This window comes from Protopterus annectens, chromosome 16.part0 (assembly GCF_019279795.1).
Source record: "Protopterus annectens isolate FY-2018-M chromosome 16.part0, PAN1.0, whole genome shotgun sequence".
NCBI classification, from domain to species: domain Eukaryota; kingdom Metazoa; phylum Chordata; order Ceratodontiformes; family Protopteridae; genus Protopterus; species Protopterus annectens.
In genome coordinates, this window is record NC_056750.1 from 549,730,085 (window position 1) to 549,753,289 (window position 23,205).

The 23,205-nt window shown below is 44.2% G+C and overlaps 1 protein-coding gene across 5 annotated transcripts in view; it reads right to left on the minus strand.

The window, feature by feature from the left end:
• USP20 (ubiquitin specific peptidase 20) overlaps positions 1-23,205 on the minus strand; it is a 5,014,215-nt gene that overhangs the window by 1,676,193 nt on the left and 3,314,817 nt on the right. The gene's annotated exons all lie outside the window — the stretch shown is intronic.

A 23,205-nucleotide genomic window follows, 5' to 3' on the forward strand; every position in this document is an offset into this window, starting at 1 on the left:
CCAATCCCTCAGAGACACACGCTCCAGGGATTTAAACCTTGTCATTACAATGAATAAAACATGCTGGAGGGATAGGTTCCTGACCCAGAGACTCCCCAGACTCTGGAATAGACTGCCCATACATGTCAAGCAGAGTGCCTCTTTGGCCCTCTTCAAAAAAAACCTTAACGATTGGAGAGATTGGGAGATAGGAAATTTACTCCAGGGATCACGTCAGTCGCCCTGCTAGACAGGGGTCCAGGAAAGTAAATATTGTGGGAAGAAATAGCCAGGGAATTGTTATTGTTAGGCTTGTATAGGCCCTAGGGCCGATAGCTTAGTATCAACCTATGAAACTATGCACTATAATGTTTATAGCAGGTTTTTGCTTTGTTTAATGTCTAATGATGCTGTTCCCTTAGGCAGGAAGGAACATCAAGAAGTTTAAGTATGGTGGAGGGGAGAGAAACGCGGTGGAGTAGACTCTGATTGTAATCCTCTGCACCCAAGCATCCGAAGTGATGGAAGTCGAGGCTATGGGGTGCAGGGATAAACACCCTCCCCCCGACTGCATCCAGAGTGCGACAGTTGGTAAATGTTCAGGAACACTGATAAGGCCTATCTAAGAAAGGATCCTGAAAGTTATAGTTTTGTAGTATGCCACCTCTTCCAGACCGGTAATATCCACCATTAGAGTTCCCCTCTCTAGTTTGGAGAAGTGCGTCTCTAGACAGGAGTACCAGGACTAAACCCTTATGGCTTACAGAACCATAGTTTTTCCCTCTCCTTCTGGATTCTAGAAAAGGTCTTCTGGAGGGATAGAAAACTGCATTCCTATGGCAGACAGGGTCTTTACCATCTTGCTCACTCCTGGACATCATTGCTAACTTTTGGACTGAAAAGTGTCTATCCAACATAAGACTGTTAACGAAGGATGTCTTAAAGTGCTCCACATAATTACAGAGGCGCTTCCAGGCATATCTCCTAAAGGTTATGCCAGTGCCCACAGCTCTAAAAAGATCTTCTATCACACTGGAGCTGAGGTAAATCAAGACATTACACCATGACTGAAGGGTGGCCAACTGTGAGTCAACAGATTCCCTATCCTCATCAGAAAAGGACCCAACAGACAGCATGTGAACTCCTTGGTCAGATCCCTCTATAACACATGCCAGATAATTCAGTGCCCTGACAGTGAAAGTCGCTGATACACAGACCTGCCTCCCAATCCTGTCCAATGCCTTAGACTCCCTGTTAGAGGGATGGACAATGGAACTCTCTTCAGACAGTTCCTTTTTGGTGGAAGCTGCCACCACCATAGAATCAACAGCAAGTGCCTTGCTCCTGGTCTTTTGGTGAAACCCCAAATTTGTCAGGCTTGTAAAGGATTGGCTCAACCACATCCAGTTCCTTTCATACCTGCTTATAGATTAAATCTACCATCTTGTCAGCGAGTCAGACCACTAAAGAAGTAGATGGGCCAGTTCCAAAAGCCTTGAAAAATAATGACTCCTTTTGGGATGGAGCTTCTAAGGACGAACTCCCCTTTCTATCTGAGTAGTTCTAGTATTTCACCAAATGAGATGTCCTCAAGGTGACATCTGGGTGGACCCCTCCCGCACATCAAATGTCAGTATCTTCAGTTAGGGACTCTTGTGGGGAGCCAATGTGCCTCCTTTTCACGTGCTTGATGAAACCCCTTCAGTGTGATGCTCCGTGGATAACTCAGAAGATGACTGAGGGCCCTCTATGTGGATTGACTTAAGACGTTTAGAGGCTGGATGTTCCAATGGGACAGAAAGAGCAGGATCAGGACTCACGGAAATCCTGTGAGGGGGGATGGATCCACGTCAGAGGGGGATTTCTGCTCCCTAGAATGAGACAGCATTTCCTCTCAAAAGCCTCAAAGGTGGAGCTTGAGACAAAACCAGAAACACTTCCTATGGGAGCCATGGTACCCAGAAAGGATTGGTCTCTAGTCCAGCTTGGCTTGGCAGCAAGACCAACACTGGAGAGTAGCTGTATAGTGCAGATTCCTTGAGAGGAAAGGATGGCTCCAAGAACCTCCAAGTTGAGTCTTACTGATGGGTTTGGAGCCGATCCCTCGGCTCCGAGTTGGCCTACTACAAAGCTCGAGGTTTTCAAATAGCTCGAGGCCAAGTCCCTATCCCATGATGCACCTAGAGTTACCTCAGATCTTGTTTGCTGTGTAAAATAATACCATATGTCATTCTATAACTCCATAAGAGAAAGTATAGAAGGGTTGAGTGACCAAGAAGGATCTAGCATCTCGGTCTTCTAAAAGCCCAGGAGGGGGTAAGAGGGAAGGACCTAAGAATGAAGGCGAGATGAACAACTCACATGGAACATTATGATAAGTACATAACTTCATTATGTGAAGTTGTTCTATCTTGCCGTTCATTCTTACTGACGGGTAGCGTCCGAAGCACCATAAATCACGGGTGGCTCACGGGAGTATATTTTTCAGGACAGTGGATCCAAAGGAGGCCCTGTCAACTTTGTAATCAGTGATAAAGTATGACGTTTTGACCAAGTGGCTGCTGCACAAATGTTATCAATAGGAAGTCTGGCAGAAAAAGCAGAAGCTGTAGAAACTGCTCTGGTTGAGTGAGCTTTAATTTTATGCTGTAAGGGCATATTGGCAGCTGAATAAGCAAAGGTGATACAATCAGATAACCATTAGACAGAGTTGTTTTAGCCACTGGCATACCTTTCCTGGAGTCTGAAAAGGAAACAAAAAGCTGATCCGATTTCCTGAAATCTTTTGTTCTATTCAAATAAAATCTGAGCTGTCTGTGAACATCAAGTTTAGGCACTTGGGCTTCAGGCCAGTTATTTTACATTAAGAAGGTTCGTGGTCTGCACTCTTGTGGGAGAAGAGGCTGGACTCTGCCCTTCTGAGCTGGGAATTTCTGGTTAAAGGTTTATAGTGCCTGAATATTTGAACTGTATCTTACTGAAATTGGTTCACCTTGTTTGCTCTAGCATAGACTAGATCCAGGCCTGCTGAATCTAGCTTTGTTTATATGCTTGTTGTTTGTTTGCTTGTTATTTCCCTGGAAGCTAATTCCACCTAATACGCAACTTCTCAGCGCTTCTGTGGATCACTAGTGATATCTGCATTGCTTACTGTACTTATTTCCTTGTTTCACTTGAAAGAAAGTTACTGTTTGTCGTTTTTGCATTTAGTTACTTGTAGCACATTGCACTCAAGTTACCTGGCACTTGCTCACTAAAGCAATTATATAAGTCAGCACTAAAAATTAAAAGCACTACACCCTCACTCCCCACTGGCCCTTGTTTTCAATTAAGGATTTCCCAATATTATTCTAGCATGTCCAAAGGTCAGTTGTCAATCTCCTCTCCGGTCCAGCTGGTGAATCTGGGAATCTTGAGGCAATGTTATAACTGCCTCATGTACACAGACAACCCTCTCCTCCTCCCACATAACACAAATACTTGAGAGATGCAGCTATTTAGCCAAACTGGAGGCTGAGCTCTCTCAACTCAGGACTGGCAAGACCAGACAGGAGGAGAAGGCAACTACACACACCACAAAACCAGCCTCACATAATGCTACCACTCCACTGAATCAAACACATAAACACACAAAGACATACTCGGAGGCTCTGAGTAAAAATTTACCTAAACAGCAGAGGCCTCCAAAGCAGACACCCAAACAACTGCTACCTCAAGACACCCCACAAGCAACACATAAACCACAAAAGCAGTGTGCAAAGCAGTCACAGCCCTTAAGGCCAAATACAACATCAAACATACTTGTCATAGGTGACTCCATAGTCAGACACACTGACGTCCCACTCACCAGGCTGAACAAGGAAAGGGTCACAGTAAGCTGCCTATCGGGCGCTAGAATCCGCCACATAACACAAGCACTCGGGTCACTCCACTGCAAGTACAAATATGACACAGTCATTGTCCATGCTGGTGTGAACGACCTGAGACGTACCTCCCTGAACTACATGAAAAGAGACATAGAGGAGCTCTCTGATTATGTAGCCCAGGCAGGTATGACCCTAACCCTGAGCAGTATCCTTCCTTCACCAAGAATGATGCCACAATATAGAGACAAGATGATCAGCTTTAACAATTGGCTTAATGTCTGGTGTCATTCAAAGGGGATCCAGTGTCTGTCTGCCTGGGATGACATGCTTGACAAGCCACGCTGCTTCAAGGGACGGCTTGCACCTGTCACCCCTGGGTTTCCAGAAATTGGCTAAGGCTCTTGCCACCCCATAGTGCCTTGTTTAGGCAAGGCCCAAATTCTAAACCTACCACCCTAGAAAACAAAAATGGGAAGAAACTGAGGGTAATGCTGCTCAATGCCAGAAGTCTAAATCTCAAAATGCACGCACTCGAGGCCCTTCTCAGTATGGAGAACATCGATGTCTGTGCTGTAACTGAAACCTGGTTCAAGGCTCCTGAGAGCACCCGGCACTATTAGGTTTTACCTCATATCATGCGTTCCGCCCCAAAACCCGGACCACACCACAAAAGGAGGGGTGTATCCATATTCATAAAGGATACCCACACCTCCAGGTTGGTGGCAACGCACAAAGCTCGAAACCATCCAGGTGCAACTAACCATAGGCAAAACTGCTCTACAAATTGTAGTATGCTACAGGCCACCCTCTCAAACTCAGGAACCCCACACAGCCTTCCTGAAGACACTGGAGGGTATAAATGTATCTCCAAACACCATCATATTGGGTGACTTCAACTACCCGAATATAGACTGGGAACATTACTCAAGCCCTAACTTTCTAGCCCAATGGTTCCTGGAGTTCATAAATTCAAATGCCATGGAACAGCTAGTCACTGTTCCCACGAGAGGAGAAAATATACTAGATCTCATTGTCACAAACATGGGGACAAAATGCTCCACACCGCAAGTATATCCCTCATTGGTGAGATCTGATCATAAACTAATCTCACTGGAGATCCACGTCCCGCCCCACCCCAAACAAAAAAGACCATAGTGAAGAACTTCTCTAAAGCAAACTTCACACTACTCAAGACTGGTGTGGTATCCTTCAAGGCCCCTGAGCCAGAGGAAACCACAACCCAAGCTATGGAAGCCCTTACAAATGCCTTCTATGAACACCTCCAGGACTGCATGGATCAGGCAATCCCAAATAAAGCCAAGACTCTTTCCACAAAGGGCAAACGTCCAGTCTGGTGGACCCCAGCCATTAACAAACTTTACAATAAGAGGAGAAAGCTATTACATGATAGAACAAAATCCATAAAAGGGAAGTCACCCCTGATCATTATTAGTAAAAATTACGAGCACTCATAAAATCAACTAAGGCCAATTTTGAGAGAAAAATTGCCATGGATTCAAAGGACAATCATAAGGCCTTTTTCAGCTATGTTAGGAACCTGGGTGGAAACTCCCAGATATGCTCAGAATTAGTCCAAAATGATACAAAAATCACTGAACCCACAGACATTGCCAACATACTGGCAGACAGGTTCAGTGCAAACTTCACCCCCCCCCCCCAAAGGAGAGATAACTATCCCAGCCGAGTGTAGCCTCCCAGACATCTCAAATGCGCAGGTGAAAGCTGCTCTCTCTAAAGCAAAAACACAGCATCAATGGGACCGGATGGTGTCCCCGGCTGTGTGCTACACGAGCTAAATGAGGAATTAACCCCGCACATAAGGCAGCTGTTTAATCTCAGCCTTACCACAGGATACGTGCCCAAGGAGTGGCGATGGCAACTGTGGTCCCACTCCACAAAGGCGGCGCCTCACGGACCCTGGTAATTACCACCCCATAAGCTTAACAAGTCTAGTCTGCAAAGCTATGGAGAGGATCATAATGGAGCTCATAAACAAAGATATAGGGGACTTGCAGACATTGGACCCGACCCAGTTTGGCTTTGTCAAGGGAAGATCATGCCTTTGGAACTTGGTCGACTTCTTCGAAACAGTCACCAAGGCCATTGATGAGGAAAGGCAGTCCATACAGCCTACCTTGACCTTGCAAAGGCTTTCGACACAATACCCCACTCGGGTATTGTAGAAAAACTTACCAGCTTAAATGTAAACCCATATGTCACAAGATGGGTTGCAAACTGGCTTAAGGACAGAACCCACAGGGTTAGAGTTGCTGGCGCTGTGTCAGACTCCAAGCCAGTCACAAGTGGTGTCCCACAGGGCTCGGTCCTTGGCCCCCTATTGTTTGGCATCTACTTCTCAGAAGTACAGGCCAGCATGGGAGGACTTTGGCTGACAAAGTTTGCAGGCGACTGCAAACTGGGCGCCATAGTGGAAAGTGCATTGGACATGGATATCCTTCAGAAGGGACTCACAGAAACAGATAGCTGGTGCCAGAGCCATGGCCTGAAGTTAAACGCCAAGAAATGTATAGTCATACCCTTCGGGAAAAACAAGGTAACCCCAAGCTACCATATAGGTGGCAATCCACTAAGCACAGAAGAGGTTATCAGGGACCTGGGGACCCAGGTTGACAGTGGCCTTTCTTTTGACACTCACATTGCTAAAGTGGTTAGAAAGACCTTCTACATTGCCCACCTGATCATGAAGGATTCACATCCAGATCTAGTGAGGTCATTGTTCCCTGTACTCTTCACTTATCAGACCAATGATCGAGTACAATGCCCCATTCGGGATGTATCTCACCCGACATCTGCAGCAATTGGAGAGACCCCAAAAGTTCCTCACCAAAAGGATAAAGGACTCCAAAATCTGTCATATGCTGCCAGATTGAAGAAACTCCAGCTCTATTCAATCGCATACCGTCTGCTCAGAGGTGACATGTGCCTGACATACAAGGCCATGTCCAACCCGGAATTAATGGACATGCTCCACTTCAAAAATCCAAATCCACCAAAACCACTAGGGCAAGCGACTTAAACCTTAGCACGGATATAAATAGGGCGTGCTGGAGGGATAGATTTATCACTCAGAGACTCCCTATGCTGTGGAATAAAATCCCGGTCCATGTGAGGCAGAGCACCTCGCTGACTCTGTTCAAGAGAAATCTAGACCTGTGGATGGGAGATCGTAGGTTTACCCCGGGAATCATCTCTGTGTCACTGCTGGACAGAGGCACAACAAACTAATGGGCACAGTATTTTTTCATATAAGGGGTGGCGTAAGCCACAAAAATTTGGGCTAGGCTTATAAATGCCTTAGGGCAGATAGCCTAGTATAAACCTATGAACCTATGAACCTATGAACCTAAGTTTGTGCAGCACGTATTCTAGATTGTTGGAGAGATTGGGGAAGAAAACTGGGAAATGAATAATTTGGTTAAGATTAGTTTCAGTGCAAACCTTAGGCAAAAAAGAGGGGTTTGTTCTAAGTGAGACTCTGTCAGCAAGGAAAATCAAGTAAGGAGGTTTAATGGACAAGGCCTGAGGCTCTGACACTCTGCGGGCAGAAGTAATAGCCACTAAAAAGATAGTCTTCCATGACAAAAATTTGGTGTCACATGAGGAAGCTGGTTCAAATGGAGGAGGAAGAATAATGCGGGATAGCATAAAATTTAGATTCCATGGGGAATAGGGAGATTTCACAGGTGGTCTGAGATGAAAGGTCCCTTTCAGAAAAGCTATGGATAATTTGTGTGACATAATATTCAATCCTTCGAATCCAAGATTAAAGTTAGAAATGGCAGCAAGTTGAACACTGACTGTTGCTGCTGCAGCTCCTTTACTGAAGATCATGGTCAAGAACTCTAGTATAGAGGCCATAGGGGCTTGGTAAGGATCAATATTGTTTTTAGAGGTCCATATAGAAATTTTTTTCCATTTGCTAAGGTATAGCTTCCTCGTAGAGGATTTATGAGAGAATAAGAGAATTTGCTTTGTCTCACTGGAAAGGTTATGAAGCCTGGCTATGATGGGAATTGGAGCAGCCAAGCTGTCAGCTTCAGGGACTGCAGAGCGGGATGAAGTTCCCCCGACGAGTGTGTCAGAAGGTCCGGAACTGGGTCCAGAATCCAAGGGTCCTCCAAAAGATGAAGTCGAAGGAAGGGGAACCAAATCTGAAGAGGCAAATGAAGGGCTATTAGAATGATGGATCTTCCCAGAGCTTTTGCTTTCTGTAGTACTTTGGGTATCAAGGGAACTGGTGGGAATGCATAGAGGAGACCCTGAGGCCAATCGTGTACGAGTGCATCCCTTGGGGCTTCTCCCCGAGGGGGAATCAGGGCAAAGTAGCTGTAGCATTTTATGTTCATGTGACTGGCAAAGAGGTTCAGCAAGGCTGGCCCCACCTGCGTAATATCCTGTCCGTTATTTCTTTCTTGAGGGACCACTCAGGGGCAACAAAATTGCTCTGCTCAGCTTATCTGCTATCACTTTGGATTTCCCCGGGATTTGTGTTGCTAACAGATATATCCCACTACCATACTCTTAGGGCCTCGTGACAAAGGGGATATAACCTGGTTTCTCCTTGTTTGTTCAAGTACCAGACCACTGACATGTTGTCTGTCTGACAACGTACCCAGAGGAAGAGAGTCCTGGAAGTACTGCTCTCATCTCTAAGACAATGATATGCAGATGTGCCTCTTGATTGGTCCATGTGCCTTGGGCTGTCCTTCCTGAAAATGCCCCCCCACCCTATCACGGAAGCGTCAGAGGTCACTGTGGCCGCTGGCGAGGGTAAAACCAAGGGACGTCCTATCGTGACATGGAGTGAGGTCAACCAGCACTGAAGATCCTTTTTGCAAGAGTTTGTGATCATTATCAGGTGAGACATGGGAAGCTCTTGTTAAGACCACTGAGTGAACAACAGCCATTGCAGTATCCGCATGTGCATATGACCCAGCGGTATGGCCAGAATTGCTGCCATCATGCCTAACAACTTTAGAACTTCTGACGCTGGGGCTTTGTTTCTGGATATCAGAATGCGGACCTGCTGACAGAGTAATAAGACTCTTTCTACTGGAAGTCTTAGCGTGGTGGTGGTGGTGGTGTTCAGTTCTGCTCCGATAAAAACTCTATGTTGCGATGGCGAAAAGGCAGATTTTTCTGAGTTTACTGTAATGGCCAGCTGGCTGCAGAGTGACAGAGTGGAGTCCCTGGCTTGAATGAGTTGATGCCTGGTGGTGGCGGTGAGGAGCCAATCGTCTAGGTACAAAAACACCTGGAATGCTAAACATCTCAGGTGAGCCGTGACCACTGCCATACACTGATGAACACTCTGGGGGCTGTAGTGAGACCAAAGGGTAGGGCTCGAAACTAGTAATGATTGGCTCCCAGCCGGAAGCGCAGATGATCCCTAGGTGGTCTGGCCATTTTCATGTGGTAGTACGCATCCTGTAGATCTAGCGAGCACATCCAATTGTCTTTCCCTAAAAAGGGAAGTATCGACTGAAGTGTGACCATCCGAAACTCCTCTCTCTTGACAGATCTGTTTAGTCTGCTGAGGTCCATTATAGGTCTCCAGTCCCCTGTCATTTTTGGAGCTAAAAAGAATCTTGAGTAAGTTCTGGAACCTGTCTGGTCTGCTGGGACTGGTTGGATGACTCTTTCTTAGCAACTTTTGGACCTCTACTGCTGCTTGTTCTCTGTAACCTGGTAGAACGTCCGGGATTTTTCTTGTCGGTGGAGGGGGTGTGGCAGATGGAATAAAGTATCCTCTGGAAATGATACTTTGTACCCAGCCATCGTTTATTTTGAGCCAGGTGTCTGGGTACAAAGATAATTGACCCACGACTGCCTCCAGCGCAGGACAGTCAGGCCTCCTTTCAGGAGCGCTGGTAGGGGTTCCCAAAGAAGTGATCTCTGTCACTCTGGTTTTGTGGACCCCCTCTGCAGTGAGGGCAGCGTCTTCCATTATTGCCCCCGCCTCTGCCCCTGGAGGGGAGGGGTTCACCATGTGTGTCCTAAAAGGCTCCTTGGTCTTTCCAGAACCACATTTTCCCTCCCCTTTGACCCTTGGGGTAGGGTCTGATAGGGGTGGAAAAATGGACTCAGACGGCAGACAGTCTTTCCCTCCTGCTCACACCTGGTCAAAGTTTCTTTAACTTTGGGCCCAAAAAGGGACGAGCCACCAAAAGGGTATTCACAAAGGATGACTTGAAGGGCTCCGTGAAGGAACACAAGCGCATCCAGGAGTGCTTCCTAAGAGCAACTCCTGTACCCGCTGCCCTGCTCATTCCATCAGCTGCATATGAAATGAGGCGCATGGAAGTATTAACAATAGAGTTGAGGGTAGCAAGCTGGGAGGCAACTATGTTTGTAGCTCCTGCAGCTACTGTACCCTGAAGAGTATCTCCCAGCTCTTTAAGGAGATCTCTTTGTAGCCTCGTGAAATGGGTGAAGTAGTTAAGCAAACGGAGTGCAAAAGTCGCTGAACTAAACATGCGATTCCCATATCTATCCATGATCTTCGAGTCTCTGTTAGGATGGATAAAAGAGGAAGTTTCTGACATTTCCTTCCACCACCATGGCATCAACTGGCACACCTTTGGTCAAAAAGGATTTATCTTGGGGAGCAGATATAAACTTATTAGGCCTCCTAGGGACAGGCTCCATGGTGTCCGGAGACTCCCACGCCCTTCGTGAGACCAGCTGTATAAGCTTATCGAAGGGCAGAGACACCCAAGAGGTGGAGGGCTGAGACCCGAAAGCCTTCAGGAGAACCGACTCATCTTCAGTAGGGTATGTGGAGTCCCAGTCAACCCTCTGCCTAAGGATTTCATGTATCTCTGCAAATGGGATATCCTCAGAGGGGGACCATGGGGACCCTTCTGATTCATCCAAGTCAGTATCAGATGTTAGGGACTCCTGAGGGGAGTCTAGCTGTTTCCTCTTACAAACTCTCTTCCTGGGAACCTCATTAGTGGGAGCTTCTGGTTAGGTCTCAGAAGAGCATGGGCCACCCAATGGGGCTTCCTGAGGCTCTGGGTCTCTGCCCTTTGCCAGGATCTGTGAAGCAGAAGCAGACACAGGCACTTTAGAGGATGAAGAAGCCAGACCTGAGGTTGAGGATATCTTAGGAGACATGACTCTCCTCATGGCTTCAAAGGCACCCCTGCTCCGATGCGAAGGGACCGAATGATCCGAGGAAACCGTCGATACCCCCGGCACAAGGACAGTGGGCTCTGAGCCCGAGGTAGGAGCCGAGCTCATCCAAGCCGAAGCCCCAAGAGGCAGAGTCAGAACCAACAAGTCGGTTTGACTATACTTCCCGGACCCGACCAAAGAATGTTGGCTCCTAGAGTCCTCGATCGGCCCCGAGGACGTCAGAGTGAATGAAGCGGAAGACACTGGAGCAGGCATCAGCTCCGAAGGTTGCACAATCAACAAGTCCGACTCCTATGGCTCTGAAGGATGGGTATGGCTTGGAGGAGGAAGAGTTGTAGCTGGCATAAGGGTCTTCGGCTCCGAAGCCGCCTGGGTCAGAGCCGATAACCATTTTGCAAAGGCCGGTGCCTGTAAAAGCTTCTGCATCACATGATCCACATCCAAATCTGAAAGGCTAACAGAAGACTGAGATGAATGGATCGATGGTGGTACCGACTGAAATAATGGAAATTTTGGAATTTCGGATACCGGTTACAAAACCGGGGACTGGCTCCAAAAAGATAAGACAGTCGGCTCTGAGACCTGTGGAGCCGATGTCACAGACTTTTTAATAGAAGTCTTGGAAGCCTTTGAGGACTTACTAGATACATCCTGGTCACTCAAAGCTTCCTGGAAAGAAGGTTTCAATAAACCCCTATAAATGAGTTTCCTCTTTCTCTCTTGGAGAACCCGAGAAGAAAAGGAATGGCATATGGAGCAGGTTTCTTGCAAGTGTAATGCTCCTAAATAATAAACACAATTGACATGACTGTCAGTGACAGACATTTTCTGACCACATTTAGGGCATTTTTTGAACCCTGACTTAGGGTGTTTGTCCTTGTCATTAGCCATTGACAAATATACACACACACCCAACAACTATAAACTATAATAATAATAATAAGTCTTCTAAAATACAGGCTAAATAGAAGAGCTACAAACCTTAACTATGGCTAACTGTGTAAACACACACTATTTATCTGTGACAGAAAGTCACAGTTTAAATGCAACAACAAAGCTAATTACTGTAGAAACACACTAAGCAAACTCTAATACTCTTAAATTTGTGACAAAACATCACTATCTAAACACACACTAAAAAACTAGCTATTTGTAAGAAAAAATGTGACAGAAAGTCACTATTTAAACAGTAAAGATAAACTAGGCATAAGAAAAATGAGGCCAATTATTAATATGAGAAAAAACACTCCAAGGGAATAGGGAAACACACAGAAAGCTGTAAGAGCTTAATAAACTAACTAGAACTACTTTTTATAAGAAAGTTATCAATAATATTCAAATATATTGAAAAATAAGGTTTTTACTGGCCCGAGCTAGCGAGAACCTCAGATCTGTTGCAGCGGCAAACTAGATCCAAGGTAACTCTAGGTGCATCATGGGATAGGGACTTGGCCTAGAGCTATTTGAAAACCTCGAGCATTGTAGTAGGTCGACTCAGAGCCAAGGGATCGGCTCCGAACCCATCAGTAAGAATGAACGGCGAGATAGAACAACTTCACATGAATGGTATTCCAAAAACAATGCTGTAAGGAAGCTGATGCAGCAGGCTCAAAAAGAGTCTGAGTCAGTTTTTCCAAAACAAAATTAAGGTCCCAGGAAGGAGGGACAGGCTTCCTGGGATACCTAATGTGAAGGATGCCTTTAAGAAACTGTACGGTTTCAAATCTAGAGGACAAAGGAACAGTCAAAGACAGACAAGCAGTGAAAGCTGATACGTGGGCCTTAACAGAAAAATATGCCACCCAGCATTGAGCAGTTTACACAAATAACAAAGAACCTAAGGAACATCCACAGTAAGTGAAGCCAGGTTATAAGAAAAACATCAAACAGAAAACCTCTTCCATTTGGATAAGTAAGACTTCCTAGTAGTGGCTTTCCTGGCCTCTTGCAGCACTAGAAGCATGCGCTCAGAAAAAAGGTGTTGGTTGGGGGATCAAAACTCTATCACCCACAATGTCATTGAAGAGTGGACAGGTGGGGATGGAAGAGAGATTCCATGTCTTCTGTGAGTAAATCCACCCTGTCAGGTAATTTGTAATGACCACTCTTGGCAAGATGAAAAAGAAGAGGAAACCAATGCTGTCTGGGCCAAAAGAGAGTTACCAGCAAGATTTTGGGAGCATCTTTTTTTTTATCTTAAACAGAGCTTTTGGAATGAGAGGAAGGAGATGGCATACATAAAGAAACATTCTTTTCCAAGAAAGAGAGAGTGTCCACCTTCCAGGCAAGAGGGCATGGGACCCTGGCACAAAATAGAGGAAGTTCTTTGTTCAGAGGGGAGAAAAATAGGTCTACTTGAGGAGTACCCCACTTGTGGACAAGGTCCAAAAACACATCCCTATGAAGCATCCACTCAAGGGTTAGTGTTATGGATCTGCTCAGAGAATCTCCCACTATGTTCTGATCTGAGGGAATGTAAACCGCCTGAGGGTCACCGGATAATGGATAGTCAGCTCCCCAAACCTTAAGAACTAACTTACATTGGAGATAAGACCATGTTCCCCCTTGCTTGTTGACATACCAATTCAATGTGGTATTGTCTGTGAGAATCTTGAGAGGCCCTGGAAGAAAAAGAGAATGAAACGCCTGAAGAGTCAACAGAAGAGCTCTCATCTCTTGGATATTAATGTGGTCTTTCTTTTGTCGAAGCAACCAAAGGCCCTATACCTTCATAGGGTCAATGGAGGTCCCCCATCTCACTTCCAAGGCATCAGTGAAAAGTTCCTGAAAGGGGATTGAAGGTTGAAAAGGAAGCCCTGGATTGAGTTGATGGATAACTGATGAATCCAAATAGAAGCAAAAGTGCAGGGAAAGGAGAAACCTGATATGCAGAAATAAATTCTAAACAGATTTTAAAACTTTAATAAATCCACATCCCAAGGTCACAAAGCTTTCAGAATTGCATCCTTCTTCAGTGTGTAAAGAAAGAGATTTTTCAGCCTAATTTAAATACAGTCAGTATAAAATCACATGACCAGCAAAACAAAAAGCACAACAGTCCCACAAGTGTACAAAGTCACAAAAGGCAGGAAACCCCATTCCTGGAGTACCTCAACACAACAACATTATTCCTTAAATTCACCTACAGTACTAAAGTAAATGACATGGCTTATTTAGATATTCTCCTGATCAAGGATTTGGAACATCAGAGATTTGTAGCTGAGATCTCCCATAAGGAAACTTACTCCAATAGCTTCCTTCACTTTGACAGCTGCCATCCTTTTTCACAGAAGCGTGCGGTTATTAAAGGACAATTTGTCCATGCCGCAAGCATGGTTACTTTATGGGAAGCCTTTGTTGTCAAATGTATAAAACGTATGATGTTTTCTAGGACAGGGTACCCCTTCAGGTTGATTAACAACATTATGAATGAGGTTATGAACAAAAGATGTGATGGGCATTTTCACCCATTTTGGGAGGACAAATGACCACTGGAGCTTATCCTGAATCTCCTTATTGGTTGAGACCACAGAGCATTGTTGTAACAATTCACTTAATTTCACCCCCAGGACGTCTGGCCATACTGAGGGTGAACATTCTACAGGTTTGCAGTCTAACCCTGTTTCTTCTTATTACCAATGTAGTTTCTCTACAAGTTTTTCATTTGATCCTCTGCTGGTTAAGGAGATTTTGTTTAAAAACTGAAACCTGTTAAGGGGTGAAAAAGAATTTATTAATACCTTGGGTGAAAAAACAGTCTGCATTTTTAGAAAGGGTTCTAATTTGAAGAACTTATATGAACACACTGGCATCCCACTGGTGAGTGGTTATATGTATAAATGTGGAGCTTGTAAATTTTGCCCTTATATTTTGGAAGTGAGTGAATATGTTATTAACAACATCAGAGTTAAGATACCAGGGAGATGCTGTTGACTTACTGAACAAATTATTTACTGTGCAATCTGCTCTATCTACTCCTGTATCTATGTCGGGAAGACAGAACACAAGCTTAAAAACAGGATCGGTGAGCACATTAGAAGTATAAGGGATGAGTGTGATATTAATGCATTAGCTAAACATATTAAGGGGAATAGTGGACATTGTTTTAAATTTATCATTTTGGAAGTTCAGAAACCTATGGAGAGAGGAGCTGCATGCCCTTACTTATTAGAAAAGGCTGAATTAGTCTGGCAATTACGGCTTGATGCCTTAAATTGGCCAGACCTAAATGATAGTACATCTATTAGTAGCTTGTTGAAATTAAAAGCACTAAACAGGTAGCTAGTTTATTTTTATGAATTGATTGTATGTCAGTTTAACACACCTTTAACTATTGTATGAATTCTTATTTATTATCTTATATGCATTTTATATATATATTTATATATATATATATATATATATATATATATATATATATATATATATATATATATATATTTTATACACTTTATATATTTATATACAGTATTATATGGATTTTCACTTCAACGACATTATTTCGGCAGAGGTTTCTTACAGTTTTTTCATTAAAAAAAATGATGATACTGTATTCACACATGCTAGATAATTTTGTGGCATGTTTGGTGCTATGATATGTAGGGGTGTAGATTAATGTCCTTTTGTCATGTTTTCTTATGGACTTCTGTTATTTCTGCCTGCAATATCTTTCACTTTTAGAATTCTTACAAGAAGTTGTTTTTAGAATGCAATGTAATGTCTTTTTAAATATGATAGAGGAAGTGATGTCACTGTTTCCTGGTCTACTTAATATTTCTTTTAATGTTTTAACTTTGCATCTGATGAAGTTCCTGTTTAAGCACTTCTGGGCTGAAAGCGCTCATACCTCTGCATATTAAAGTGGATTTCTGGATTTTACAGCCGTTTCCTGCCTTTTGTGACTTTGTACACTTGTGGGATAAAATCACATGACATAGCTCATTAAACTAGAAATTTCTTCCTAAAGGTAAAGCCTTAAAAATTTAGAGTATTAATGTACAGCATAAAGAATACATAATATAAAAATGCAAAAAACATATGTAGATAAAAATCTAAAAATTCATTCTGGCTATTTTTTATAACCATTTGTTTCTTTTTTCAATACTGGTTTAATACTTATATTAGCATTAGCTCCAGGTTTAACATCTTCCTGAAGTAGTGTTATCCATTCATACTCGCTCATCTCTAGAGCATTATTAATATCACCACCTCTAATCTTTGGATATTTAACATTCTTAACACAGAATTTAAATCTATGCTTAGAGCCAGCATCCTCAAGATGTTCTGCTAGTGCATTTGTGTTCACCTTCCTCCTGATGTCTGATTTATGCTCAGTAATTCCATCCTTCAATCTACGTGGGATTACCAACATAAAATGCAGTACATTCTACGCAGGTAGCAAGGTAGATAATGTGGCTAGCATTGCATGTAGCAATGCTTTATGACCTTGTGATTTGAATTTATTAAAGTCTGTTTGGATTTTATTTCTATGTGTCAGGTGTTTCCTTTCACTGTACTTTTGCTTGTCTCAGTGAAGGTTTACCTTAGTGCTGGTCCTTTCTACTACTAACTGATGAATCCACAAATGAAGTTCCCGCTTGAGGCACGGAAGAATAGAAAACAGAAAATCTAGAGGATGAAAATGTTGAAGCCAAACTGACTTTAGAAACCACTGAAGCTTTCTCATGTGGAGCTTGGCTAGAGGGGGCATAGGAATGGTGTGGAAGCCATGTAACCTACAACCCACAGAAATTCTCTGGCTCTGACTGAATCCAGAAGAAGGAGGACTCAGAAAAAAAGTAATGAGAGTTAAGGCCTTGGGACAAGGCAGGCATACCAGCACTGGAAAGTAGAGTTGTGTACACTTACCATAAATGTAGATGTTCGAGTGTCTTCACTGTAGCTGTCATGACTGTAGGGTTCTCCCTTGCCGGCAGGCAGTCCTCGGTCGGCCAGAATCCCAAAGTCTGGGTCCGGCGTCAGCTGTTCAGTCATGATCCCTGACGTCAGAGCGCCAGGAGTACAAAGCTGACAACCGACGCCATGTTCTCCAGTTTTTCTTGCCCCAGATGTCAGGTGCTTCAAATTGAGTAAGATCCCATACCCCTTGCAAATACACCTCAAAAGAAGGGTGAAGAAGGGAACCACACAAAAGAAAAAATAAGAGGTGACAGGAGGGAGGGAAACCCAGACTGCAACAGTGAAGACACTCGAACATCTACATTTATGGTAAGTGTACACAACTGTACTATGTTCATCGTGTTTCACTGTTGCAGTCATGACTGTAGGGTTGAATCCCAAAGCAGAGTAAAAGGGGGGTGGTCATAAAGAAGAGGGGGCGGCTAAAAGGCCCTGCAAGACAGCAGAAGCAAAGCCTGCCCTAGACTTAGAGTAGAGAGGTAGATTGTAGTGCTTGGAAAAAGTATGCACTGAACTCCAAGTTGCAGCTTCCAAAATGTCTTTGGTAGGAACTCCCCTGAGGAAGGCAGCTGAAGTGGCAGCAGGTCTGGTAGAGTGAGTCCTTATACTTCCTGGGATTTGCTTTCCATGGTGTGAATAACAAAATCTGATTCCATGAGCAATCCATTTGGAAATGGTCTGTGTTGAAATGGCTTTACCTTGGGAACTTGAAGCATAAGAAACAAACAGTTGCTCTGATTTCCTGATGTCCTTGGTTCTGTCCAGGTAAAAACGTAGTTGTCTGTGTACATCCAAGGAATGCAAGATCCTTTCCCCCTTATTTTGAGGACTGGAGAAAAAAGTTGGCAAGTGAATAGTTTGATTTAAAGCCACTTTGGAAACCACCTTAGGCATGAAAGTAGGATTAGTCCTTAAAGACACCCTGTCTTAATGAAAAATAATATAGGGTTCTACAGCCATGAGAGCTTGCATCTCCGAAACTCTCCTGGCAGAGGTCAGAGCTAACAGAATTGCTGTCTTCCAAGATAAAAACTTGATGTCAGAAGTGGCAGCAGGCTCAAATGGAGGTAAGGTGAGTGTTTCCAAAACATAGTTGAGATCCCAAGCAGGAATGGGAGGAGATCTAGGGGGCCTTAAGTTCTTAGCTCCTCTGAGAAACTGTCTCATGAGCTGATGGGAAAAGATAGGAGGGTCTGTATTATAATGAGCAGAAATAGCAGAAGCATGGATCTTTATGGAAGAGAAAGAGAGACCCTTATGTAAGAGGTCTGTCAGGTAAAGTAAAATCAGAGGAATGTTAGGAATAAGAGGATCTGAATCCTGAGCCTGCATCCAGGAGCAAAATCTTTTCCATTTCCCTGCATAAAATTTTCTAGTGCTAGGACGTCTGGCTTCTAAAATGACATCCATAACCTGCTTGGGTAGGAGAGAATGAATCAAAGACCCTGGATTAACCAGGCCGCCAGGCTGAGAGTTTTGATATGGGAGTGCAGAACCTGACCCTGGTTCGGAGTCTGTGGTAATATCCAAGGGGGCTCCAGACAAAGATTTTTCAGAGTTGGGTACCAAAATTGTCGAGGCCAATTTGGGGACAGCAAAATTATCATCTTGGGCTTGTCCTGTTTGATCTTTAATAACACCAGTGGAAGAAGAGGAAGAGGCGGGAAGGCATACCCCGAGAGGTTTCTCCAACTGAATGATAGATGCAAAGAGGTCTATGTGAGGACATCCCCAGACTGCTGTAATCATCCTGAATATGTTGGTGCCCAGCATCCATTCGTGTGGATCCGACAGGTTTCTGCTCAGACTGTCTGCCAGGAAGTTTTGCTTCCCTGGTAGAAATTGAGCTTGAAGATCCAGTTTGCAAGCTAGAGCTGTGTTCCATAGATTCATGGCTAGTCTGCAAAGGGGATAGGAATGAGATCCCCCTTGCTTGTTTATGTACCACATAACTGTGGTGTTGTCTGTCCGTATTAGTAGCTGTCCAGGTTGTAGAAGATTCCTGAAGGCCAATAGAGCATTCTGTATGGCTAACATTTCCTTTAAATTGATATGCAGGAGCTTCTGATCCTTTGTCCAAAGGCCCTGCAGACAGTTGCCCTGAAAGTGGGCTCCCCATGCATAATCTGAAGCATCCGTGGTTAGCATCTGAGTGGCTGGAGGCAGACTGAAGGGTTTTTCCATGTTTAGAGTACATGCCTTGGACCTCCAAAGGAATTCCTTTTGGAGACAAGGCAGGACGGTGATCTGTATGTCTAAACTGTGGCAATGCTGAAACCATACACTTTTTAGGTACCACTGAATTTTCCTCATATGTAGTCTTGCATATAGTACGAGAAGGATGCAGGAGGTCATGTGACCCAAAGCCTGCAGGAATTTCCTTGCAGAAATCTGAGTTAAAGTTGCCAAGGTTTTGAAAGTTGAAGCCAGCTGTAATTGTTTTTCGGATGTCAGAAATGCCATCTGGGTTGTGGTGTTTAGAGGAGCACCCAGAAAAGTTATCTGTTGTGAGGGTGTCAAATTTAACTTTTTTATGTTTACAGAGAATCCCAGGAACTTTAGAAGGTTCTGAACAAATTCTAGATGCTGGAGTAAGACATCCTTGCTGTCTGCCTGAATTAGACAATCGTCCAAGATAAGGGTAAATTTGAATTTCCTTGAGTCTGCAATAAGCTACTACAGGAGCCAGGCATTTGGTGAAGACCCTGGGCGCAGTAGACAATCCAAAGGGCAGCGCCAAGAATTGATAATGGCTCGATCCGGCCCTGAACCTGAGGTATTTTCTGCATTCCTGCCTGATGGGAATGTGTAAATATGCCTCCTTTAAATCCAAAGTTACCATCCATGCATTTTTGGTCAGCATTGGAAGAAGCTGCTGGAGAGTAAGCATCTTGAATCTTGGTATCTCTAGAAAAGTGTTCAAGACTGACAGATCCAGAATGGGTCTCCATGAATTTTGCTTTCTGGGGACTAGAAACAGCCTCGAGTAAAAACCTTGTCCCATCTCTGAATGTGGAACCAGTTCTATGGCTTTCATAGCCAAGAGAGCCTCCACCTGGTTTAAGGCCTCTACCCATTGATGTTTTGGAAGATCCGGCCATCCGCTTGGTCTTGGGAGGGTATGAAAGTGGAATTTGTAACCTCTTGAAATCACATCCAGAACCCACTTGTCTTGGGTTATATGAGTCCAATTTAGGTGAAAAAGAGAAAGTTTTCCTCCGAGAGGGGCTTCCAGGCAAGAAGTTCCTGCAGCCCAACAGAGGGAGTTCATTGAGCCTGTTTTCTATGAGCTTGCGACCTGTCCTCTCCTCCCCTAGGGGTGGAAGCAGTCCACTGTCTTGGTCTATAAGAGGCTTGCGTTTGAGGCCTTCCTCGGGAGCGTCTGTATCTACCCCCCTGAGGCCTGTCTGAATTGGGAAAGGACCAATTTTTTGAAGGCCAATTCCTACTAAATCTGGGTGGCTGTTTGCATGGATTTTGCCTTGTTCTCCATCTTCTTTATCACCTCTTCAGCCTTAGGTCCAAACAAAACATTATGCTCAACAGGAGCATCCAATAACTTAGCTTTTACTTGATCTGGCAAGTTTTGTTCCTTTAACCAAGCATGCCTTCTAGTGACTGTACCAGAGGCAGCAGCCCTATAAGAAGCCTCCAAGGCATCAAATCCACAGTGTAAGCCATGCTTCCCAACTTCTTCAGTGGCATGCATTAAGTCATGTAATTCCTTATCATCTGCACAGGCAGAAATGGAAGTAAGCTTTTGTTTCAAAACAGGCAGAAGACATTGCTGGTATTTCAGCATATGAAATTGACAGTTTAAAGCCCTAACAGATAAAGTAGCAGAAGTGTACACTTTTTTGCCCCATCTTTCTAAAGATCTGGAATCCTTCTCAGTGGGAATGGGGTTTTTAGTAGTAGCGGCCTTAACCCCCTTAGGACCCTGAGAAATGGTTTCAGGATCAGCAGTAGGATTCTTGTATAAAAACTGGTGGGAATCAGAAACCCTATAATATCTATCTGGCTTAACAGGAGCTGGAGGAAAAGAGTCCGGAGTTAAGTTAGCCTCCAAAAAAGCATCATCCACAATATCCAAAATAGGAGGGATAGCCAGGGGTCTATGTTGGGGAAGTAGAAGAGAATCCCTAAGTCTTTTCTTAGATTCTGAGTATTCCTGTCCTTCCCAGTGAAAATGTTCCCTCATTTCATGTAAAGTTTCCCGTTTCCCCAAAAAAGAAATCCTCAGAGGGAGAAGCTGAAGGAATGGATTCCTCAGCATCAGAATCATCATAAGGAGGGAAAGAATATTCCTGGTCAGAAGAAGAAACTGAAGAAACAGAAGCCTGATCAGAGGAGTCATAATACACTTCTTGCCTTGGCCTTTTATCTGAGGGGGGGGGTGAACCCCTAATCATAGTAAGTAAGTCCTCTGCCATCTTAAGTAACTGTTTCTGAGACTTGGGTGCCGGATCAGAAGAGGCCTGAACTGTAGTCTTTGATTTGGAAGGAGTCTTTGCCTTTGCCTTTATTAGAAGCTGAGTAGGCCTGAAAACCCCTTTGGAAGCCGGTACCTGCACAGCAGCTCTGGACCCATCCGAAGGAGCATTGCCCGAAGGTCCTGCAACAGAAATATTCAAAGGCCTAGTTGGCTCCTCGTGGGAGTCCGTTTCGGCCATCGGTTCCAAAATGGCTGACGACAGGGGCTGCAAAAGCGCCTCACTGACGATGGCCGAACCTGAAGCTGGCTCTGCCTGTACAATATCGTCCGATTTGGACCTCGGAGGCCTGTCTTTATCCTTGCGTCATTTGTGAACTCCGGTAGTCGGAACCGAATCCGACGACATTTTGTAATTAAAGCGCCTACCGAAGTAATGAAATGCAAAATCGTACCTTTGTTTAATCGTACGCTGACTGAATCTAGCACAAAACCAACAACTAGCTACGTCATGGTCAGGGCCTAAGCAAGGAATACAGTAAGAATGAAAATCCTTATGAGGTATTTGCTTCCCACATGAAATACAATTATTAACTTTTCCTGACATCGGACTGGAGCAAGAAAAAAGTTTCCCCAACTAGGTACTTAGCTTTGAGTAGGAGAAGAAAGTCTTCGGACTGAAGTACGTTTAGCAAATATTGTCAGGAGTCTGCCGACCGGCAAATGCGAAATGCTATCACCGCACGGCAAGAAAGACTGGAGAACATGGCGTCGGTTGTCAGCTTTGTACTCCTGGTGCTCTGACGTCAGGGAGCATGGCTGAACAGCCGACGCCGGACCCAGACTTTGGGATTCTGGCCGACCGAGGACTGCCTGCTGGCAGGGGGGAACCCTACAGTCATGACTGCAACAGTGAAACACGATGAACATCAGTCTGGATCCTGCAACCCAGAAAAGCAGGATCCTGAGGAGAGGTCAGGAATGACTTCTGGAAATTTACAGTAAACCCCAGTTCTTTGTAAGAGAGAAATGGTAAAATGTAGATGCTGAAGCAAGATCTCTTGAGAGGAAACCTGGATAAGCATGTCCTCCAGGTAAGGAAAGCCCAGTATCCCCCTTAGCCTGCAGAAAGCAATGACAGGAGCAAGGCATTTGATGAAGACCCTTGTGGCAGTAAAGAGGCCAAATGGCAAAGCAGAGAATTGAAAATGCCAGGAAGCAACAGAGAAACATAAAAACTTCCTGAAAAGGAGATGAATAGGAATGTGTAACTAAGCATCCTTGATATCCAGTGAAACTAGAAAAGCCTGAGCAGAGGAAACAATGTTGGAAGGGAAAACATCCATAAGGAAGGGACCTTTAAAAAAGGTGTTTAGCTGAGAAAGATTCAGAATGGGTCTTCATGAGCCTTCTTTCCTGGGGACCAAGAACATTCTAGAATAAAATCCCTTCCTCCCTGTGGAGATAGAACTCCTTGAATAGGTCCTTGAGCCAACAGGCCCTGAAGCACCACTGGAAAAAAAGGCCAGTTGTTCCTGAGGAGGCTGAAAAATACCCAATTTCCAAATCATGTAATAACTCAGGCGAATTATGGAAAGAATAACATAAAAATTCCAAGAACATCAATAATTTATTACATTATCCGCAAGCTTTGCTGTGATAAAGTATTGATGTTCTTGGAGTTGGAATTTTTCTGTTATTCGGCTTTTATTTTCTAACTTCTGGTTTTATCAGTACATCAGCCTTTGGTCTTAAGAATAATGGAAAAGAACCCAGGAGTCCTGGGTGAACTTTACCCAAAGCAGGAAGGGACATGGGAAAGATGAG